General features: G+C 44.9%; 1 long non-coding RNA gene across 1 annotated transcript; it reads right to left on the reverse strand.

The window, feature by feature from the left end:
• Window positions 1-7,610: 7,610 nt before the first annotated feature.
• Window positions 7,611-19,804, reverse strand: LOC123484329. Its single transcript, XR_006658493.1, has 3 exons — window positions 19,771-19,804; window positions 9,969-10,053; window positions 7,611-7,649 (listed from the first exon to the last, which is right to left on the reverse strand). It is a non-coding gene; the product is annotated as an uncharacterized LOC123484329 (long non-coding RNA).
• Between the last annotated feature and the right edge of the window lie 3,477 nt (window positions 19,805-23,281).

A 23,281-nucleotide genomic window follows, 5' to 3' on the forward strand; every position in this document is an offset into this window, starting at 1 on the left:
AGGCTCTCCGCACTGCTAAAGCTAACTCTCTCTCCTCTGCTCTTGTCCTTCTAGACCTGTCTGCTGCCTTTGATACTGTGAACCATCAGATCCTCCTCTCCACCCTCTCCGAGCTGGGCATCTCCGGCGCGGCTCACTCCTGGTTTGCGTCCTACCTGACCGGTCGCTCCTACCAAGTGGCGTGGCGAAGCTGTCTCCGCACCACGTGCTCTCACCACTGGTGTCCCCCAGGGCTCAGTTCTAGGCCCTCTCCTATTCTCCCTATACACCAAGTAACTTGGCACTGTCATATCCTCACATGGCCTCTCCTATCATTGCTACGCTGACGACACACAACTAATCTTCTCCTTTTCCCCCTTCTGATAACCAGGTGGCGATCGCATCTCTGCATGTCTGGCAGACATTTCAGTATGGATGACGGATCACCACCTCAAGCTGAACCTTGGCAAGACGGAGCTGCTCTTCCTCCCGGGGAAGGGGACTGCCTGTTCCATGATCTTGCCATCACGGTTGACAACTCCGTTGTGTCCTCCTCCCAGAGTGCGAAGAGCCTTGGCGTGACCCTGGACAACACCCTGTCGTTCTCCGCTAACATCAAGGCGGTGACCCGATCCTGTAGGTTCATGCTCTACAACATTCGGAGAGTACGACCCTGCCTTACACAGGAAGCGGCACAGGTCCTAATCCAGGCACTTGTCATCTCCCGTCTGGATTACTGCAACTCGCTGTTGGCTGGGCTCCCTGCCTGTGCCATTAAACCCCTACATCCAGAATGCCGCAGCCCGTCTGGTGTTCAACCTTCCCAAGTTCTCTCACGTCACCCCGCTCCTCCGCACACTCCACTGGCTTCCAGTTGAAGCTCGCATCTGCTACAAGACCATGGTGCTTGCCTACGGAGCTGTGAGGGAACGGCACCTCCGTACCTTCAGGCTCTGATCAGTCCCTACACCCAAACGAGGGCATTGCGTTCATCCACCTCTGGCCTGCTGGCTCCCCTACCTCTGCGGAAGCATAGTTCCCGCTCAGCCCAGTCAAAACTGTTCGCTGCTCTGCCACCCCAATGGTGGAACAAGCTCCCTCATGACGGCAGAACAGCGGAGTCACTCACCACCTTCCGGAGACATTTGAAACCCCACCGCTTTAAGGAATACCTGGGATAGGATAAAGTAATCCTTCTACCCCCTTACCCCAACCCAAACCCCAACACAAAAAAAAAAAAAAAAACATTGTAAAGTGGTGATCCCACTGGCTATAAGGTGAATGCACCTATTTGTGGATAAGAGCGTCTGCTAAATGACGTAAATGTAAATGTAAGTAGGTTAAGAGTTTCTGTATAGCACTTTGTACACTCTTGCGCCTCCCTTTGGCCATCTGTGGGTACTATATAACTCGACTTACAGTTAGTAGAGTGCATACATTTTCATACTGGCCCCCTGTGGGAAACGAACCCACAACCCTGGCGTTGCAAGCACCATGCTGTACCAACTGAGCTATATGACACTTGCTAGGCTCATAATCTGAGGTAGCAACTGAGTCAGATCTACAAATCCATTAGCTAGACCACGCGATTAGACAACAATCACCCCATTATACCCATTTGGTTTGCAACTCAGTGAACCTGCGCAGCATTTGCTCAATTTGATGGCTATGAATGAAGATTTCGATGCAGATCAAATTACCCAGCAGCCATTTAGAAACAACAAGTCATCAGAAAAATTGTTATTTCTTAATTAAAAAATGTCTTCTGGCTGTTTAAATCTGCCACATCTTGAAAAAGAGGACAGGGACATGCGTTTTGTTTAGATTGTACACATTTTTCTTAAAACAAATATGTTTAACCATGACCAGAAAATGTTTAACGTTTGATGGCTGTCACGCTCTAGTTCGGGGCGTTGTTTATGAACCAGGGGTGTGACAGTATTGTAGGTGTTGTGTGGGTTAGGTTGGGTTTAGGGTATGTTCGTTTTGTTGTGTGCTGTTTGGTTGGGGTGTCTAGGTGGTTGTCTTCCTTGTTTGTATTCATGTGACTCCCAATCGGAGGTAACGAGTGACAGCTGTCGGCTCGTTATCTCTGATTGGGAGCCATATTTAAACTGTGTGGTTTCACCTTGGGTTTGTGGGTTTTTGTTTCCGTTTCGGTCTGTGTACCGTGGACTTCATTGAGTCGTCTTTTTGTTTTGGATATTGGATACTTTAATTAATAAAGTCATGTTTCTTGGACACGCTGCGCCTTGGTCTTACTTAGACGACATAGACGACCGTGACAGAAAAACCCACCTGGATAAAAGGACCAAGCGGCGTGTCAAGCGGCAACAGGATCCACCTACACAGGATTTATATCCACCCATAAAGGATTCATGGACATGGGAGGAGATTCTGGATGGTAAGGGGCCTTGGGCACAACCGGGGAGAATATCGCCGTCCCTCGTGAAGAGCTGGAGGCAGCTAAAGCCGAGAGGCGCGATATGAGGAGGCAGCACGGAGGCAAGACTGGAAGCCCGTGGGTACTACCCAAGAATTTCTTGGGGGGGCTAAGAGGGAGTGTGGCGAAGTCAGGTAGGAGACCTGCGCCTACTCCTGGACTGACCGTGGAGAGCGAGAGGTACGGGCAGACACCGTGTTACGCAGTAGAGCGCATGGTGTCTCCTGTACGCAGGCATAGCCCGGTTCGACACATTCCAGCTCCACGTATCGGCCGGGCTAGATTGAGCATTGAGCCGGATGTCATGAAGCCGGCCCAACGCATCAGGCCACCAGTGCGTCTTCTCGGGCCGGCGTACATGGCACCAGCCTTACGCATGGTGTTCCCGGTTCGCCCTATAGGCCGGGTGCGGGTTATTCCACCTCCCGTACTGGTCGGGCGACGGGGCATCCAACCCAGGTAAGGTTGGGCAGGCTCAGTGCTCAAGGGAGCCAGTACGCCTGCACGGTCCGGTATTTCCGGCGCCACCTCCTCGCTCCAGCCCAGTACCACCGAGTACCTACACCACGCACCAGGTTTCTGTGCGTCTTCAGAGCCCTGTGTCTCCTCCACGCACTGGCTCGATGGTGCGTGTCTCAGCCCTTTACCACCAGTGCATACACCACGCACCAAGCCTCCTGTGTGTCCCCAGAGTCCTGTGCGTCCTGTTGTTGCTCTCCGCACTAGCCCCGAGATGCGTGTCCTCAGCCCGGTACCTCCAGTTCCGGCACCACGCATCAGGCCTACGTTGCGTCCCCAGGGTCCAGCATGCCCTGTTGCTTCTCCCCGCACTAGCCCTGAGATGCGTGTCCTCAGCCCGGTACCTCCAGTTCCGGCACCACGCACCAGGCCTACGATGCGCCTCAGACGGCCAGAGTCTGCCGTCTGCCCAACGGGTCTGAACTGCCTGTCTGCCCAACGCCGTCTGAACTGTCCGTCTGCCAAGCGCCGCAGAGGAACTGCCCGTCTGTACTGAGCCTGCAAAGCCGTCCGCCAGACAGGATCAGCCAGAGCCTTCCGCCAGACAGGATCAGCCAGGAGCCTTCCGCCAGGCAGGATCAGCCAGAGCCTTCCGCCAGACAGGATCAGCCAGAGCCTTCCGCCAGACAGGATCAGCCAGAGCCTTCCGCCAGACAGCATCAGCCAGAGCCTTCCGCCAGCCAGGATCCGCCAGAGCCGTCCAGCCAGGATCCGCCAGAGCCGTCCAGCCAGGATCCGCCAGAGCCAGCCAGCCGGGATCTGCCCCTCAGTCCGGTGCTGCCCCTCAGTCAGGTACTGTCCCTTAGTCGGTGCTGCCCCTTAGTCAGGTGCTGTCCCTTAGCCCGGTGCTGCCCCTTAGCCGGTGCTGCCCTTAGTCGGTGCTGCCCCTTAGTCCGGTGCTGTCCCTTAGTCCGGTACTGCCTCTTCGTCCGGAGCTGCCCCTTTATCCAGGTGGGTTAGTTTGGAGGGTGGTCAGTGGGAGGAGGCTACGTGGTTGTGACTGTGGTGGGGTGGGGATCACGACCGGGGCCAGAGCGCCACCGTGGACAGACGCCCACCCAGACCCTCCCCTAGACTTTATGTTGGTGCGCCCGGGGTTCGCACCTTTAGGGGGGTACTGTCACGCTCTGGTTCCGGGGCGTTGTTTATGAACCAGGGTGTGACAGTATTGTTGGGTGTTGTGTGGGTTAGGTTGGGGTTTAGGGTGTGTTCGTTTTGTTGTGTGCTGTTTGGTTGGGGTGTCTAGGTGGTTGTCTTCCTTGTTTGTATTCATGTGACTCCCAATCGGAGGTACCAGTGACAGCTGTCGGCTCGTTATCTCTGATTGGGAGCCATATTTAAACTGTGTGGTTTCACCTTGGGTTTGTGGGTTTTTGTTTCGTTTCGGTCTGTGTACCGTGGACTTCATTGAGTCGTCTTTTGTTTTGGATATTGGATTCTTTAAGTAATAAAGTCATGTTTCTTGGACTTACTTAGACGACATAGACGACCGTGACAATGGCTTTGCGCCAGACAACACCTCTTAGACTGTGGCTCACCACAACATGTACTCAGGTTAACATTGAGCGCGCTCACCAAGTAACCGTAACCTTGTTAATAATAAGTTACCTGAGGTAAACCTACAGGGTTAACGCTCGCCAAGTAGCCGTAACCTTGTTAACAATAAGTTACCTGAAGTAAACCTACAGGGTTAACGCTCACCAAGTATCCATAACCTTGTAAATAATAAGTTACCTGAGGTAAATCTACAGTAGAACTAATAGGAGCTGGCAGGGTGAAAAATGCTCAAACTTAAGGCCTGTTTTTTCGCGATTACTTCATAACCAGGGACAGAAGGTAATATTATGAAACTGGGCTCCATGGGTGGATGCAATGAACTAATTTTATCAGAAATAAACGTTGTAAAAAATGTAACTTGAGGCGCCCCGAAAATAATATTCAAAAGGTTCAGTCCTTGGACACAGAGGGGTTAAACACATTATATTTTAGTCATTTAGCAGACGCTCTTATCCAGAGCGACTTACAGGAGCAATTAGGGTTAAGTGCCTTGCTCAAGGTCACATCAACAGATTTTTCACCTAGTCGGCTCGGGGATTAAAACCAGCAACCTTTCGGTTACCGGCACAACGCTCTTAACCACTAAGCTACCTGCCGCCCCTAAAGTTACCTTCCATCTAGTGAAGAGATGACGAATCCGGTGAACCACAAGATGAAACAAGGATAGCGAGTGAAAAGGATCTGGCTACACTCATACTGTCACTGACCATTACGCTAAAAAAGCAAATTGAACAATAAACTCGTGTCTCAACACTGTAACGAACTCCGTCGTTGTTCCCCAAGATCACCTCAGACCACATGTACTCAGGTTAACATTGAGCGCGCTCACCAAGTAACCGTAACCGTAACCTTGTTAATAATAAGTTACCTGAGGTAAACCTACAGGGTTAACGCTCACCAAGTAGCAGTGACCTTGGTAATAATAAGTTACCTGAGGTAAACATACAGGGTTAGCGCTCACCAAGTAGCCGTAACCTTGTTAATAATAAGTTACCTGAGGTAAACCTACAGGGTTAACGCAGGCAGGTCTCATTGATAACAATAGTTAAGCTGGCATTGTGACGCAGAACAATGGGCTGGGAATAGAACGTTCTGAAGGCGAGTCGGTGTCACGGAGCTCAATAGAACTTATAGGAGCTGGTAGGGTGAAAAATGCCCAAACATAAGGCCTGTTGTTTCGCGATTACTTCATAACCAGGGACAGAAGGTAATATTATGAAACTGGGCTCCATGGCGGATGCAATTAACTAATTTTATCAGAAATAAACGTTGTAAAAAATGTCACTTGAGGCGCCCCGAAAATAATATTCAAAAGTTCAGTCCTTGGACACAGAGGGGTTAAATGGTAAAGTTACCGTCCATCTAGTGAAGAGAGGAGAACCGGACAGAGGGAGCGTAGGCCAGCATCCGTCAACGAGAGAGGGAGAAGCCCTCCACGGTATTTAACAGGTGGAAGAAACAACCCGGGAGCTCCATCGGTCCACAAGAAATGCAGGCAGCCGGTGATGATGTAGTGGTAGCTAGGATAACTAGGATGCTGCTGGTAGAGTAGCTAGCTTAGCTAGCTGTACCGACTAGCTTGGCTAACTAGCAGGTCGTTCGTCTGTCCCTCGAGAATGATGACGAATCCGGTGAACCACACAATTAAACAAGAATAGCGAGTGAAAAGGATCTGGCTACACTCATACTGTCTATGACCATTACGCAAAAAAAGCAAATTGAACAATAAACTTCGGCGTCTCAACACTGTAAAGAACTCCGTCGTTGTTCCCCAAGATCACCTCAGACCGACCACTCTGCGCGTAACTGGACAATATGCTTGGCGCCAAACCGTACGTGGACGCGGGCAGTTCTGTACGTGGACGCGGACAGTTCCAGAACGCGGACATGAGCAGAGCCACACAATAAACTAAACCCAGTCTTTACAGTGGCTTACATTAGTAATATTATATTATTTATTTTTATATGTAAAACAAACATTCAAAGTTTTTTTTATAACAATATTTTGAGATCTGGGCCCAAATCCACAAAGTATCTCAGAGTAGAAAATTGGTCGTATAAGTGCTGAGAATTAAGACATTTTACTCTTATGGGTATAAATGAATGCATAGCATTTTGTCTTAGGTTTGGCAGATTAACTCATGCTTATTTCAGAAGATAAACTCAGGTTTTCGCCCAGCGGCTAAGGAGTTGGAGCAGTGGCAGGAGTTGGACCTATGGCAGAAAGGTGGCTGGTTCGAATCACGGGCCGGGCGCTGGAAAAAACGGGCGGGCTTGATCTGACCACTGGAGGGCTGCTGGGTTCACATCCTCAAAACATTCACCTTTCGTTGATCAGAACTCTAAAGGTTCTTCTTCACTGAACCCAAAAATATATCTAACTTTATTATTTAATTACCTATATCATGTTATTTCAAGTTATCACTTTGGAGCGCAACATCACGTTGTTAAAAAATTGAATCCTAAATTGGCAATGGCTATAAATTGGGCAATTGAAGGCATCATAGGCGAAATATGTGTTCGATGAAAATGAACATTGTATGCAAAGTTGTAGGCAACATTATTGACAAGGGACCCTGATGCCTACGATGCCAAAGCTATTTAGAGTTGTTAAACGGGTGTGAAGAGTGGATTGGTATAATGGTAATATTGTCAAAATTCTGCTTGTAACATTCATCAGAATTGGTTAAAAATATATGCATTCCATTATATTAGGCAATAATGAAGAGTAGGCAAAGTGGTGGGTGTCGTGTGAAAATTCTATCAAATGTCTTCCATTGCAACGAGTCCAGTCAGGGTGCTGCAGAACCCCTGCAGTACCTCCCGCGGACCCCTGACCCCGGATTGAGAACTCCTGATTTAGCAGATGCTCTTATCCAGAGTGATTTACAGGAAGTGCATTCATCTTAAGATAGCTATTTATTGTGTAAATAAACATGAATAAATTCTTCATAAAATTGACCTCTCACCTCTTAGCTTTGGTGTCATGTTCCCTGGAGAGCGCATTTTAGAGGCAGGGCCCCCCTTCTCTCTCTCCCCAGAGAGACTCATTTTAGAGGCAGGACCCCCTCCTCTCTCTCCCCAGAGACTCATTTTAGAGGCAGGGCCCCCTTCTCTCTCCCCAGAGAGACTCATTTTAGACCACTGACCCCTAAACAGAGATGCAGCATGTTGGTTGTGGGAACACAGTGACAACTCATTCTAGAATGTCCATTGTTCTCTTTTACTCATGATCTCTTAGAAATAAAACATTTACTAAGAGACATATCGAAACAGTCAGGCTATTTAATGCAATCAGACGAACATCTGGTTGTGACATCTCTTCTCCATGTTAACTGTCAATAATAATAATAAGTCACTGTTTGTTAAGGTAGTTATAGACAGTGCAGCAACACAAAGGCCATGTCTCACACGTATTTGTATTAATTAAAAGTCGGCTATTTGTTGTCTTTGAATCTGAGAATGTAGACAGAAGGGCTAAAACGGGCATGATTGATCTGAGGGGAAATCACTGATCCATTCAGAAAGTATTTTTTGCAACAAGTAAGATATGTTATATTATGTAAAGTAGGCTAGGTTATAATATAAACTCAGCAAAAAAAAAACGTCCCTTTTTCAGGACCCTGTCTTTCAAAGATAATTCGTAAAAATCCAAATAACACATATCTTCATTGTAAAGGATTTAAACACTGTTTCCCATGCTTGTTCAATGAACCATAAAAAATTAATGAACATGCACCTGTGGAACGGTCGCTAAGACACTAACAGCTTACAGACGGTAGGCAATTAAGGTCACAGTTATGAAAACTTTGGACACTAAAGAGGCCTTTCTACTGACTCTGAAAAACACCAAAAGAAAGATGCCCAGGGTCCTTACTCATCTGCGTGAACGTGCCTTAGGCATGCTGCATGGAGGCATGAGGACTGCAGATGTGGCCAGGGCAATAAATTGCAATGTCCGTACTGTGAGACGGCTAAGACAGCGCTACAGGGAGACAGAACGGACAGCTGATCATCCTCGCAGTGGCAGACCACGTGTAACAACACCTGCACAGGATCGGTACCTCCGAAAATGACACCTGCGGTACAGGTACAGGATGGCAACAACAACTGCCCAGGAAAGCACCAGGAAAGCACAATCCCTCCATCACTGCTCAGACTGTCCGCAATAGGCTGAGAGAGGCTGGACTGAGGGCTTGTAGGCCTGTTGTAAGGCAGGCCCCTACCAGACATCACCGGCAACAACGTCACATATGGGCACAAACACACCGTCGCTGGACCAGACAGGACTGGCAAAAAGTGCTCTTCACTGATGAGTCGCGGTTTTGTCTCACCAGGGGTGATGGTCGGATTCACGTTTATCGTAGAAGGAATGAGCGTTACACCGAGGCCTGTACTCTGGAGCGGGATCGATTTGGAGGTGGAGGGTCCGTCATGGTCTGGGGCGATGTGTCACAGCATCATCGGACTGAGCTTGTTGTCATTGCAGGCAATCTCAACACTGTACGTTACAGGAAGGACATCCTCCTCCCTCATGTGGTACCCTTCCAGCAGGCTCATCCTGACATGACCCTCCAGCATGACAATGCCACCAGCCATACTGCCCGTTCTGTGCGTGATTTCCTGCAAGACAGGAATGTCAGTGTTCTGCCATGGCCAGCGAAGAGCCCGGATCTCAATCCCATTGAGCACATCTGGGACCTGTTGGATAGGAGGGTGAGGGCTAGGGCCAATCCCCCAGAAATGTCTGGGAACTTGCAGGTGCCTTGGTGGAAGAGTGGGGTAACATCTCACAGCAAGAACTGGGAAATCTGGTGCAGTCCATGAGGAGGAGATGCACTGCAGTACTTAATGCAGCTGGTGGCCACACCAGATACTAACTGTTACTTTTGATTTTGATCCCCCTTTTGTTCAGGGACACATTTTTCAATTTCTGTGGAACTTGTTCAGTTTATGTCTCAGTTGTTGAATCTTGTTATGTTCACACAAATATTTACATATGTTAAGTTTGCTAAAAACAAACGCAGTTGACAGTGAGAGGGACGTTTCTTTTTTTGCTGAGTATATAATAGTGGTTTGTTAGTGATATGCAGATGAAGGTCTATACCTCAGCTATAGCCTACATATCCTAGATGACCAGCCTAAACCTGTTCAGATCAGTTCCCAGAACGTTACAGGCCTACCAGTAGCAGGACAGAGCATGTAGCCTAGGCATGATATGTTTCACATTTCCAACAGAGACCATTAGGTTGGTCATTATGATAAGTGATCATATATCAAACCTACTCTGACTACTGAATGTCTGTAAACGACCTAACTTTCTAATATAATAGTTCTATGTAGGCTAGACTTACCAGAGTCTTTCCGTCTTTCCTTCAAATCAACACATTTAGCCTCATTTTAATGTTGCCGAGAAATGTGTCCCACAGTTTCAACAGCCATTTTGTAAGTGCAGTGGCTACACACTTACTTTTAATTTCATATGAGGAAACTGGTGCGGCCGCCTGTTTTCTTGCAGATGAAGTAGCCTCTCATAGGGAACTCATTCAACCAGCCTAAGCAACAGTAAATAAAATATGTCATATGGTCAAAAAACAATGGTCTAAAGAGAATCATTTCCTCCTAATATAGCCATGTACAGTGGGGAGAACAAGTATTTGATACACTGCCGATTTTGCAGGTTTTCCTACTTACAAAGCATGTAGAGGTCTGTCATTTTTATCATATGTACACTTCAACTTTGAGAGACATAATCTAAAACAAACATCCAAAAAATCACATTGTATGATTTTTAAGTAATTATTTGCATTTTATTGCATGACATAAGTATTTGATAACCTACCAACCAGTATGAATTCCGGCTCTCACAGACCTGTTAGTTTTTCTTTAAGAAGCCCTCCTGTTCTCCACTTATTACCTGTATTAACTGCACCTGTTTGAACTCGATTTACCTGTATAAAGACACCTGTCCACACACTCAATCAAACAGACTTGAACCTCTCCACAATGGCCAAGACCAGAGAGCTGTGTAAGGACATCAGGGATAACATTTTAGACCTGCACAAGGCTGGGATGGGCTACAGGACAATAGGCAAGCAGCTTGGTGAGAAGGCAACAACTGTTGGCGCAATTATTAGAAAATGGAAGAAGTTCAAGATGACGGTCAATCACCCTCGGTCTGGGGGCTCCATGCAAGATCTCACCTCGTGGGGCATCAATGATCATGAGTAAGGTGAGGATCAGCCCAAGAACTACATGGCAGGACCTGGTCAATGACCTGAAGAGAGCTGGGACCACAGTCTCAAAGAAAACCATTAGTAACACACTACGCCGTCATGGATTAAAATCCTGCAGCGCACGCAAAGGTCCCCCTGCTCAAGCCAGAGCATGTCCAGGCCCGTCTGAAGTTTGCCAATGATCATCTGGATGATCCAGACGAGGAATGGGAGAAGGTCATGTGGTTTGATGAGACAAAAAAAAAGCTTTTGGTCTAAACTCCACTCGCCGTGTTTGGAGGAAGAAGAAGGATAAGTACAACCCCAAGAACACCATCCCAACCGTGAAGCATGGAGGTGGGAACATCATTCTTTGGGGATGCTTTTCTGCAAAGGGGACAGGATGACTGCACCGTATTGAGGGGAAGATGGATGGGGCCATGTATCGCAGATCTTGGCCTTCCCTCAGTAAGAGCATTGAAGATGGGTCGTGGCTGGGTCTTCCAGCATGACAACGACCGAAACACACAGCCAGGGCAACTAAGGAGTGGCTCCGTAAGATGCATCTCAAGGTCCTGGAGTGGCCTAGCCAGTCTCCAGACCTGAACCCAATAGAAAATCTTTGGAGGGGAGCTGAAAGTCCGTATTGCCAAGCGACAGCCCCCGAAACCTGAAGGATCTGGAGAAGGTCTGTATGGAGGAGTGGGCCAAAATCCCTGCTGCAGTGTGTGCAAACCTGGTCAAGACCTACAGGAAACGTATGATCTCTGTAATTGCAAACAAAGGTTTCTGTACCAAATATTAAGTTCTGCTTTTCTGATGTATCAAATACTTATGTCATACAATAAAATGCAAATTAATTACTTAAAATCATACAATGTGATTTTCTGGATTTTTGTTTTTAGATTCCGTCTCTCAAAGTTGAAGTGTACCTATGATAAAAATTACAGACCTCTACATGCTTTGTAAGTAGGAAAACCTGCAAAATCGGCAGTGTATCAAATACTTGTTCTCCCCACTGTACATTAAAGACAGGTATATTGCTACAGATGTAGGATCTTCATTTGAGCCCGTTTTGCTACAGCAGGAAAATAATCCTGAAGTAACACGACATTTGAAATATTATGTGGATTATAATAAATTGACATTTTTCAAAAGGGGAAAGGTGGAAAAATTTAAATGACAAACTTCAGCAGTCTTTTTAACTCTCAAATACACAACACGTTTTAGTTGTCCTGCAACAGGCTGATTAAATTAGGATCCTACATCTCTACAGAGCTTGTCTTTATCTAAACCAAGGCAGTTTACATTATTAGCAATGATGTTGCAACTGTGAGCTGCTGTAAACCTATGTGATTGGATGTTATAGACCCCCATCTGAACAGTTTCTTTTCCCATGCTGTAGCCCTCACCAACTGGCCATCTGGTCCATAGAGACTAAAGGACTATACACTCTATGCTGCACACCACATCACGCCATCTCTCAACTGTACACTAAATAACTGCACAGTACTGCATTTGCACTCTTTTTATCTCTCTTAGATATACAGTTGAAGTCGGACTTTTACACACTTTAGCCAAATACATTTAAACTCAGTTTTTCACAATTCCTGACATTTAATCCTAGTAAAAATTCCCTCTCTTAGGTCAGTTAGGATCACCACTTTATTTTAAGAATGTGAAATGTCAGAATAATAGTAGAGAGAATTATTTATTTCAGCTTTTATTTATGTCATCACATTCCCAGTGGGTCAGAAGTCTACATACACTCAATTAGTATTTGGTAGCATTGCCTTTATATTGTTAAACTTGGGTCAAACTTTTCGGGTAGCCTTCACAAGCTTCCCACAATAAGTTGGGTGAATTTTTGGCCCATTCCTCCTGACAGAGCTGGTGTAACTGAGTCAGGTTTGTAGGCCTCCTTGCTCGCAAACACTTATTCAGTTCTGCCCACAAATGTTCTATAGGATTGAGGTCAGGGCTTTGTGATGGCCACTCCAATACCTTGACTTTGTTGTCATTAAGCCATTTGGCCACAACTTTGGAAGCATGCTTGGGGTCATTGTCCATTTGGAAGACCCATTTGCAACCAAGCTTTAACTTCATGACTAATGTCTTGAGATGTTGCTTCAATATATCCACATAATTTTCCTTCCTCGTGATGCCATCTATTTTGTGAAGTGCACCAGTCCCCCTGCAGCAAAGCACCCCCACAGCATGATGCTGCCACCCCTGTGCTTCACGGTTGGGATGGTGTTCTTTCGGGCTTGCAAGCCACCCCATATTTCCTCCAAACATAACGATGGTCATTATGGCCAAACAGTTCTATTTTTGTTTCATCAGACCAGAGGACATTTCTCCAAAAAGTACGATCCGATGTCACCATGTGCAGTTGCAAACCGTAGTCTTGCTTATCTATGGCGGGTGTTGGAGCAATGGCATCTTCCTTCCTGGCGGCCTTTCAGGTTATGTCGATATAGGACTCGTTTTACTGTGGATATAGATACTTTTGTACCTGTTTCCTCCCTTATCCTCACAAGGTCCTTTTTTGTTGTTCTGGGATTGATTTTCACTTTTCGCACCAAAGTCACGTTCATCTCTAGGAGACAGAACGCGTCTCCTTCCTGAGCAGTATGACGGCTCGTGGTCCCATGGTGTTTATACTTGCGTACTATTGTTTGTACAGATGAACGTGGTACCTTCAGGTGTTTGGAAATTGCTCCCAAGGATGAACCAGACTTGTGGAGGTCTACAATAATTTTCTGAGGTCTTGGCTGATTTATTTTTATTTTCCCATGATGTCAAGCAAAGAGGCACTGAGTTTGAAGGTAGGCCTTGAAATACATCCACAGGTACACCTCCAATTGACTCAAATGATGTCAATTAGCCTAACAGAAGCTTCTAAAGCCATGACATAATTTTATGGAATTTTTCCAAGCTGTTTAAAGGCACAGTCAACCTAGTGTACGTAAACTTCTGGCCCACTGGAATTGTGATACAGTGAATTATATGTGAAACAATCTGTCTGTAAACAATTGTTGGAAAAATTACTTGTGTCATGCACAAAGTAGATGTCCTAACCGACTTGCCAAAACTATAGTTTGTTAGCAAGAAATTTGTGGAGTGGTTGAAAAAAAAAGTTTTAATGACTCCAACCTAAGTGTATGTAAACTTCCGACTTCAACTGTATGTATGTTTAAATGTATTTTCTAAAGTTGAGTCTCTAGATTCCCTTGCTGCGCTGGGGAAATAATGAAATGGTTGTCATGGTGATTTAAACTGGGACTGGTTATCTCCCAACTCTGAGGCCATGTCATTTATTATATTTCACCCAATCGATAAAGGCAGCTGGACGACTGAACCCAAAGACAACTCTAAATCAACACTTACTGATATCATCCTCAAATCCTTTCACTCATATTATTGTGTCTCTGTGTTCAACAGGTAGTCTATGATATCAGTAGTGTATCAAACAGGGCAGGGAAGAGAACCCAGGTCGATGGTGAGAAAGGCAAAACACCCTACGCATCGCACCAATGGGGTTAACCCACATGGTGGGAATTGGAATGTGGCTCACACTGCCCCCTCGAACGGGAAGTTGACTACTCACACATCCGGGCCGTGCGTTCTGATGGCCTCACAGCCGCCATTCCACTTCTGACACCAATGTAGCGAACAGCAGGGCAGGGGAAGAACCAGGGTTGCTCGTGTGAAAGGCAATCACCCTACGCACGCTCCATTGGCACCAATAGGGTTACAGTCACCCTACGCACGCTCCATTGGCACCAACAGGGTTACAGTCACCCTACGCATCGCTCCATTGGCACCAATAGGGTTACAGTCACCCTACGCATCGCTCCATTGGCACCAATAGGGTTACAGTCACCCCTACGCATCGCTCCATTGGCACCAATAGGGTTACAGTCACCCCTCACGCTCGCTCCATTGGCACCAATAGGGTTACAGTCACCCTACGCATCGCTCCATTGGCACCAATAGGGTTACAGTCACCCTACGACGCTCCATTGGCACCAATAGGGTTACAGTCACCCTACGCATCGCTCCATTGGCACCAATAGGTTACAGTCACCCTACGCACGCTCCATTGGCACCAATAGGGTTACAGTCACCCTACGCATCGCTCCATTGGCACCAATGGGGTTACAGTCACCCACGCATCGCTCCATTGGAACCAATAGGGTTACAGTCACCCTACGCATCGCTCCATTGGCACCAATAGGGTTACAATCACCCTACGCATCGCTCCATTGGCACCAATAGGGTTACAGTCACCCTACACGTCGCTCCATTGGCACCAATAGGTTACAGTCACCCTCACGCATCGCTCCATTGGCACCAATAGGTTACAATCACCCTACGCATCGCTCCATTGGCACCAATAGGGTTACAGTCACCCTACGCATCGCTCCATTGGCACCAATAGGGTTACAGTCACCCTACGCATCGCTCATTGGCACCAACAGGGTTACAGTCACCCTACGCATCGCTCCATTGGCACCAATAGGGTTACAGTCACCCTACGCATCGCTCCATTGGCACCAATAGGGTTACAGTCACCCTACGCATCGCTCCATTGGCACCAATAGGGTTACAGTCACCCTACGCATCGTTCCATTGGCACCAATAGGGTTACAGTCACCCTACGCATCGTTCCATTGGCACCAATAGGGTTACAGTCACCCTACGCATCGCTCCATTGGCACCAATAGGGTTACAGTCACCCCTACGCATCGCTCCATTGGCACCAATGGTTACAGTCACCTACGCATCGCTCCATTGGCACCAATAGGGTTACAGTCACCCTACGCATGGCTCCATTGGCACCAATAGGGTTACTTGGTTGGAATTGTGACCAATGTTCCCTCTAAGCTGCGCCCGTGCGCAGGCTCACAGCTCCCCCTGAACTGCCACACAGAAGAAATATCAGCGTGCACAGAAAAGCACGAGATTTCTAGAGATTTCACCGTTAGTTATCACTATCAACGTTTCCCTTTACTGTGGGAATTGTGATCGTATCAATGCAATATTAGCCACTCAAAAGTTTGGACACACCTACTCATTCAAGGGTTTTTCTTTATTTTTACTATTTTCTACATTGTAGAATAATAGTGAAGACATCAAAACTATGAAATAACACATATGGAATTATGTAGTAACCAAAAAAGTGTTAAACAAATCAAAATATATTTTATATTTGAGATTCTTCAAAGTAGCCACCCTTTGCCTTGATAACAGCTTTGCACACTCTTGGCATTCTCTCAAACAGCTTCATGAGGTAGTCACCTGGAATGCATTTCAATTAAGAGGTGTGCCTTGTTAAAAGTTAATTTGTAGAATTTATTTCCTTAATGCGTTTGAGCCAATCAGTTGTGTTCTGACAAGGTATGGGTGGTATACAGAAGATAGCCCTATTTGGTAAAAGACCAAGTCCATATTATGGCAAGAACAGCTCAAATAAGCAAAGAGAAACAACAGCCCATCATTACTTTAAGACATGAAGGTCAGTCAATCTGGAAAATGTCAAGAACTTTGAAAGTTTCTTCAAGTGCAGTCGCAAAAACCATCAAGCGCTATGATGAAACTGGCTCTCATGAGGACCGCCACAGGAAAAGAAGACCCAGAGTTACCTCTGCTGCAGAGGATAGGTTCATTAAAGTTACCAGCCTCAGAAATTGCAGCCCAAATAAATGCTTCACAGAGTTCAAGTCACAGACACATCTCAACATCAACTGTTCAGAGGGGACTGTGTGAATCAGGCCTTCATGGTTGAATTGCTGCAAAGAAACCACTACTAAAGGACACCAATAAGAAGAAGAGACTTGCTTGGGCCAAGAAATATGGGCAATAAATATTAGACCAGTGGAAATCTGTCCTTTGGTCTGATGGGTCCAAATGTGAGATTTTTGGTTCCAACCGCCGTGTCTTTGTGAGAAGCGGTGTGGGTGAACGGATGATCTCGGCATGTGTAGTTCCCACCGTAAAGCATGGAGGAGGAGGTGTTATGGTGTGGGGGTGCTTTGCTGGTGACACTGTCTGTGAATTATTTAGAATTCAAGGCACACTTAACCAGCATGGCTACCACAGCATTCTGCAGCGATACGCCATCCCATCTGGTTTGCGCTTAGTGGGACTATAATTTGTTTTCAACAGGACAATGACATAACACACCTCCAGGCTATGTAAGGGCTATTTGACCAAGAAGGAGAGTGATGGAGTGCTGCATCAGATGACCTGGCCTCCACAATCACCCGACCTCAACCCAATTGAGATGGTTTGGGATGAGTTGGAACGCAGAGTGAAGGAAAAGCAGCCAACAAGTGCTCAGCATATGTGGGAACTCTTTCAAGACTGTTGGAAAAGCATTCCAGGTGAAGCTGGTTGAGAGAATGCCAAGAGTGTGCAAAGCTGTCATCAAGGCAAAGGGTGGCTACTTTGAAGAATCTAAAATCTAAAATATATTTTTATTTGTTTAACCCCTTTTTTGGTTACTACATGATTCCATATGTATAAAATAGTAAAAATAAAGAAAAACCCTTGAATGAGTAGGTGTGTCCAAACTGTTGACTGGTACTTTATATGCAAATAGACCATTGCTATATATGGATTTGTACCATTCACTTTGAACTGGACTGTTTTACAGCATCAGCGGTCGTGAGTAGATGTGCTTGTTTTGAGATCAAAGCAAGAGCTACATGTAGCGACGTGTGGACATTTGTTCATATCCTTTGCTAGTTAGTGAGTTATTATCCCAGTTATAGATCATTTGTTCATATCCTTTGCTAGTTAGTGAGTTATTATCCCAGTTATAGATCATGTGTTCATATCCTTTGCTAGTTAGTGAGTTATTATCCCAGTTATAGATCATTTGTTCATATCCTTTACTAGTTAGTGAGTTATTATCCCAGTTATAGATCATGTGTTCATATCCTTTGATAGTTAGTGAGATATTATCCCAGTTATAGATAATTTGTTCATATCCTTTGATAGTTAGTGAGTTATTATTCCAGTTATAGATCATGTGTTCATATCCTTTGATAGTTAGTGAGTTATTATCCCAGTTATAGATCATGTGTTCATATCCTTTGCTAGTTAGTGAATTATTATCCCAGTTATAGATCATGTGTTCATATCCTTTGATAGTTAGTGAGTTATTATCCCAGTTATAGATCATTTGTAGTCAGCAATAGGGGAGTGATTGCTTCCTACAACAGCACAAAACGTGTACATTTCTAGACATCTTTAAAAAAGTGAGTCAGGTAAAGAGCTTTTTTGTCTTAAAGGGGGCAGTGTTGTATTTTGAGACATGCTTGAATAAACTAAGTAGCCAATAGGCAGAGGGTAGCATAATTAGTCTGATTCTCTGTAATAATGGTATGGGAATAATGATGCATTTTATTTAGTAAAGTGGTTTCTTGCATCAAACACAACAACATGTTCCAGTCATTTCCTCCTTGTGTGAAGGACAAGTAGATAAACAGGTAAATGTCAAGCTCTGCATGTTTTTGGAATGTCTCATGGAATGTAGGCTTACATTGAACACCACACATTGGCTGCTACTGTAGGCTGAATGATAGAACAGCTATTTCCATGTTAAATGTTATTGGAGGCCTTTTTTACATTATGATCAAATAGCCTACTTGGTCTCTGTTAAAACTGTAACTTAAAGTGGGTACAGCCTCAGTGTTCACAGTAAACTCACGCCGGAAGTTGCACAGATCGCTACACTATAGTAGAACTATGATACAATTACATTTATCAAAGGAAATGTGAAATGTAGAACTATGACGAATGAATATTGATATATTGAATTCACAGGAGGTTGGTGGCACCTTAATTGGGGAGGACGGGCTTGTGGTAATGGCTGGAGCGGAATAGGTGTAATGGTATCATTAATATGAGCCGTCCCCCCCTCAGCAACCTCCACTGATTGAATTTGACTTGCCCACGTCCAGTTAGCGCCATTTTGTATGATTAAACTGTCAAGTCATTGTATATTTTCTGTTCTGCTGAGAGCACCTTCCTGATGACTGGCACTCTGTACATTCCTATGGATGAGGCCTGAGATGGAATGTGAAGATAACTGAAGCTAGCTAACTTTAGAAAACCAGTATATCTAGCTAGCATCATAGTACACCCCTCAGGCTAAGTTCAGGTTACAGCATCAGGCAGACATCAACAGCCGAGTTGTAGGCTACAACCTGGGTTGTATTCATTAGTTTACTCCGCAGCCAACAGTTTTAAAATGTTGCATAAACAGTTTACTCCAAACGCTGTACCACGTGACCTAAACGGTTTCTGTTGCCAAACGTTTTGCTACGGTGGGCACTAATGAACACACACAACCTGTTTTGAGGAAGTGTAAGTTGTTGTTAGTATTTATTTGTCTCTTTCACACAACATACCTTCCTGAGTGAAAAGAGTTAACAGTAGATTAGAAAGAGAAAATGTTAGTTGCTTGTTGTGTGATTAAGCCTGTTTTGAGAAGACAAGTCTATAGACCTATGATACAGTACACTCTTAGAAAAAGAGTTCCAAAAGGGTCCTCTGGCTGTCCCCACAGGAGAACGCTTTTGGGTTCCAGGTAGAACCCTCTGTGGAAAGGATTCTTCATGGAACCCAAAAGGGTTCTACCTAGGACCAAAAAGGGTTCTACAAATGGTTCTCCTATGGGGACAGCCAAAGAACCCTTTTAGATTCTAGATAGTGTAACCTGGGGCACACAGATGGAAACAGAAACGAATTCACCCACGCATCTAATTTATATCCAAAACATTTTAAGGAGAGTAGGCCTATTATAACACTGTCCACAAAACATATCATCAACTATATGAATACACATAACAATATCATCAACTATATTAATACACATAACAATATCATCAACTATATTAATACACATAACAATATCATCAACTATATTAATACACATAACAATATCATCAACTATATTAATACACATAACAATATCATCAACTATATTAATACACATAACAATATCATCAACAATTTGAATACACATAACAATCGTCGTCTTACCTTTTATATGTCTCTCAATAGAAGTAGAGTCTGGAATGATCATTCGGTGGTGGAAAGTTCCTTTTGTTTGTTCTGCTCATTTCCATATCAGGTTCTACCTGTTCTCTCTCCCACTCCCTGTCTCTTTATAGCTCTTACAATGTGCCTTGGCATACATTCTAAAGTGTCTGGAACTCCAAATGTAGTTCTGATTTAGTGTTCCAAATGAAAACAATTTGATTAAACTGGTTAATATGGTTAAAATACATTAAGACTGAGTAATGCTGTGATTGTTTTTATTATTTTGTATTGAAATGTTTGACTTTATTTTCCCTATGTCCTTTCAATATAGGAACAATTTGTGAAATGACAGCTTTCTGTAAATATGGACAAAAGTCTATGGATTCATTTGATGGTATGTGTCTTGCAACATTATGTAAAATGACAGGTTGAGAAACATTGCATCTTCCTAGGTGCGTATGTGAGAAGGAACGCAAACTGTCTCCCTATGTGTGCCATCCCTAAACATCAAGTGTTTGTGGTTCATTAAATGTTTATTGTCAAGGTTGAAAAAAAGAAAACTATATTGGAGGGATGTGACATCATTCTTCCACAATAAATTCCATAATTTGGTGTTTTTTGTTGATGGTTGTCTTCAATAGGGTTGAGACCTGGTGACTGAGACGGCCATGGCATATTGTGAAACATCAGCAAGTTCAGCAGTCTTCATCAATGAAGCTCCTGCCAAACGTGCCCCAACAATCACCAATCGTCAAGCTCTTCCTGAGCAGGGTCGCAGTCTCTCTTCGTTGCAGCTCCTCTCTCCCCAGGGGTAGCAGCTCCTCTCTCCCCAGGGGTAGCATCTCCTCTCTCCCCAGGGGTAACAGCTCCTCTCTCCCCAGGGGTAGCAGCTCCTTCTCTCCCCAGGGGTAGCAGCTCCTCTCTCCCCCAGGGGTAAGAGCTCCCCTCTCTCCCCAGGGGTAGCAGCTCCTCTCTCCCCAGGGGTAACAGCTCCTCTCTCCCCAGGGGTAACAGCTCCTCTCTCCCCAGGGGTAACAGCTCCTCTCTACCCAGGGGTAACAGCTCCTCTCTCCCCCAGGGGTAACAGCTCCTCTCTCCCCAGGGGTATCAGTTCCTCTCTCCCCAGGGGTAACAGCTCCTCTCTCCCCAGGGGTAGCAGCTCCTCTCTCCTCTAGGATTTGAAGACATCGGTGGCTTAGCCCACAGCCAGTAGGAGGGTCCGGGAAGGAATTTCAACAGCTAAATCCATGAATACATCACCAGTGTATTGCCAAAAACCACTCAAGAACTTCAAATATAGACTCTGACCTGTCCAATGAGCCAAACTGATTAAATAATCCCACAGTACCTAAACACACACTCTCTCTCTCTCTCTCTCTCTCTCTCTCTCTCTCTCTCTCTCTCTCTCTCTCTCTCTCTCTCTCTCTCTCTCTCTCTCTCTCTCTCTCTCTCTCTCTCTCTCTCTCTCTCTCTCTCTCTCTCTCTCTCTCTCTCTCTCTCTGCAGTAATTAGAATCCCTATATCAGCTTTTTAGTGATAGTCTACTGTGTGTTCTCCCCCTCCTCTGTCTCTCTCCATCACTTTCTCTGTGTCTTCTGTTGATGCTCTCATCTTGTCTGGTGTCTCTATCCATCAACAGAAGTGAGAGTGTAATGCAAGTCAAGGTGTCCTTGGATGAATGTCAACAAGATTTATAACCAGCATTGTTAAATTAACTGTTGTAATAAAGAAATACAATATTTTTAAATGTATTGTCACTGATAGATGCAGTGAAATGTGTTGTTTCACAGGGTCATAGTAGTACGGCGCCCCCTGGAGAAAATCAGGTGTAAGTGCCTTTTTCTGAAGGGCACAGACAGATTTTTACCTTGACGGCTCAGGTATTCGAACCAGCAACCTTTCAGTTACTAGCCCCACTAGGTAATCTTACCATACCATACCAGTTCACGCCCTAAAAGAAGACACTGTTCAAGTGTTCAAATGTAGTCCATGAAGAGGTATTAGGATTATGTACACAGCTATTCTGCCGTACAATTGCAAACTGCTGCTACACATTTGGTCAAAGATGAGTTCAGACTTAAATCAGGCTTCGTAGTATCTGTTATATCTTGTGACAAAGTGTCCTGGTTCAATTATCTTCTGTTTTAGAGAAAATGGAGGGTCAAATTTGCTGTAACTACAAAATCCCAGTAAAAACCAAGGAAACAGCAGTAAGTGAAGTTACTGCCATCTGGCTTTGTTCCACCATGTTCTACTGCAGTTACTACGGTTTTCCTTGGTATTCTATCAGGCTCTGAGTTCAGGCCATCCCGACCATCCACACTCACCCCTCACACACTCCATGAGACAGCTAGTGATCCAGTTATCACCAGAATAAACATGGCACAATCACGGGGAAACATTATGGTTTAACTCGCATTGAAATGCAAAAACCCAGATAATGGTAAGAAAGATAGCAAACAAAATATTGAAACGCTCAGCTAACATAAAGAAAAGGACAGCATTGATATTAATACAAAGTCACAGAAGTATAAACATTCTCCGTGATGAAATAGTTCTTACCTTATGGATAAAACAGCTTGAGGGTTGCTACAATACAACATTCCAAAACATGAAAACACAACTACATAACACCATTAAAAACCACAAGAAAGCTGGATAAACACATTTAGATGTTTTACATACTGCACTTTGCTTTTTGCATGACCCATACAGCTGTTTATGGTCATACAAAGGCAGAGTGCAGTATCAGCATTTTAGGGGTCATAGGTCAGATCAGTGGTCATAATAAGATGATACATCAGTGCATTTACACTTATCTACCCTACGACATACAGTGGGGAAAAAAAGTATTTAGTCCAGCCACCAATTGTGCAAGTTATCCCACTTAAAAAAGATGAGAGAGGCCTGTAATTTTCATCATAGGTACACGTCAACTATGACAGACAAATTGAGGAAAAAAAAATCCAGAAAATCACATTGTAGGATTTTTAATGAATTTATTTGCAAATTATGGTGGAAAATAAGTATTTGGTCACCTACAAACAAGCAAGATTTCTGGCTCTCACAGACCTGTAACTTCTTCTTTAAGAGGCTCCTCTGTCCTCCACTCGTTACCTGTGTTAATGGCACCTGTTTGAACTTGTTATCAGTATAAAAGACACCTGTCCACAACCTCAAACAGTCACACTCCAAACTCCACTATGGCTAAGACCAAAGAGCTGTCAAAGGACACCAGAAACAAAATTGTAGACCTGCACCAGGCTGGGAAGACTGAATCTGCAATAGGTAAGCAGCTTGGTTTTGAAGAAATCAACTGTGGGAGCAATTATTAGGAAATGGAAGACATACAAGACCACTGATAATCTCCCTCGATCTGGGGCTCCACGGAAGATCTCACCCTTGGGGTCAAAATGATCCACAAGAACGGTGAGCAAAAATCCCAGAACCACACGGGGGGACCTAGTGAATGACCTGCAGAGAGCTGGGACCAAAGTAACAAAGCCTACCA

Source organism: Coregonus clupeaformis, unplaced genomic scaffold, assembly GCF_020615455.1.
Source record: "Coregonus clupeaformis isolate EN_2021a unplaced genomic scaffold, ASM2061545v1 scaf0274, whole genome shotgun sequence".
NCBI lineage: Eukaryota > Metazoa > Chordata > Actinopteri > Salmoniformes > Salmonidae > Coregonus > Coregonus clupeaformis.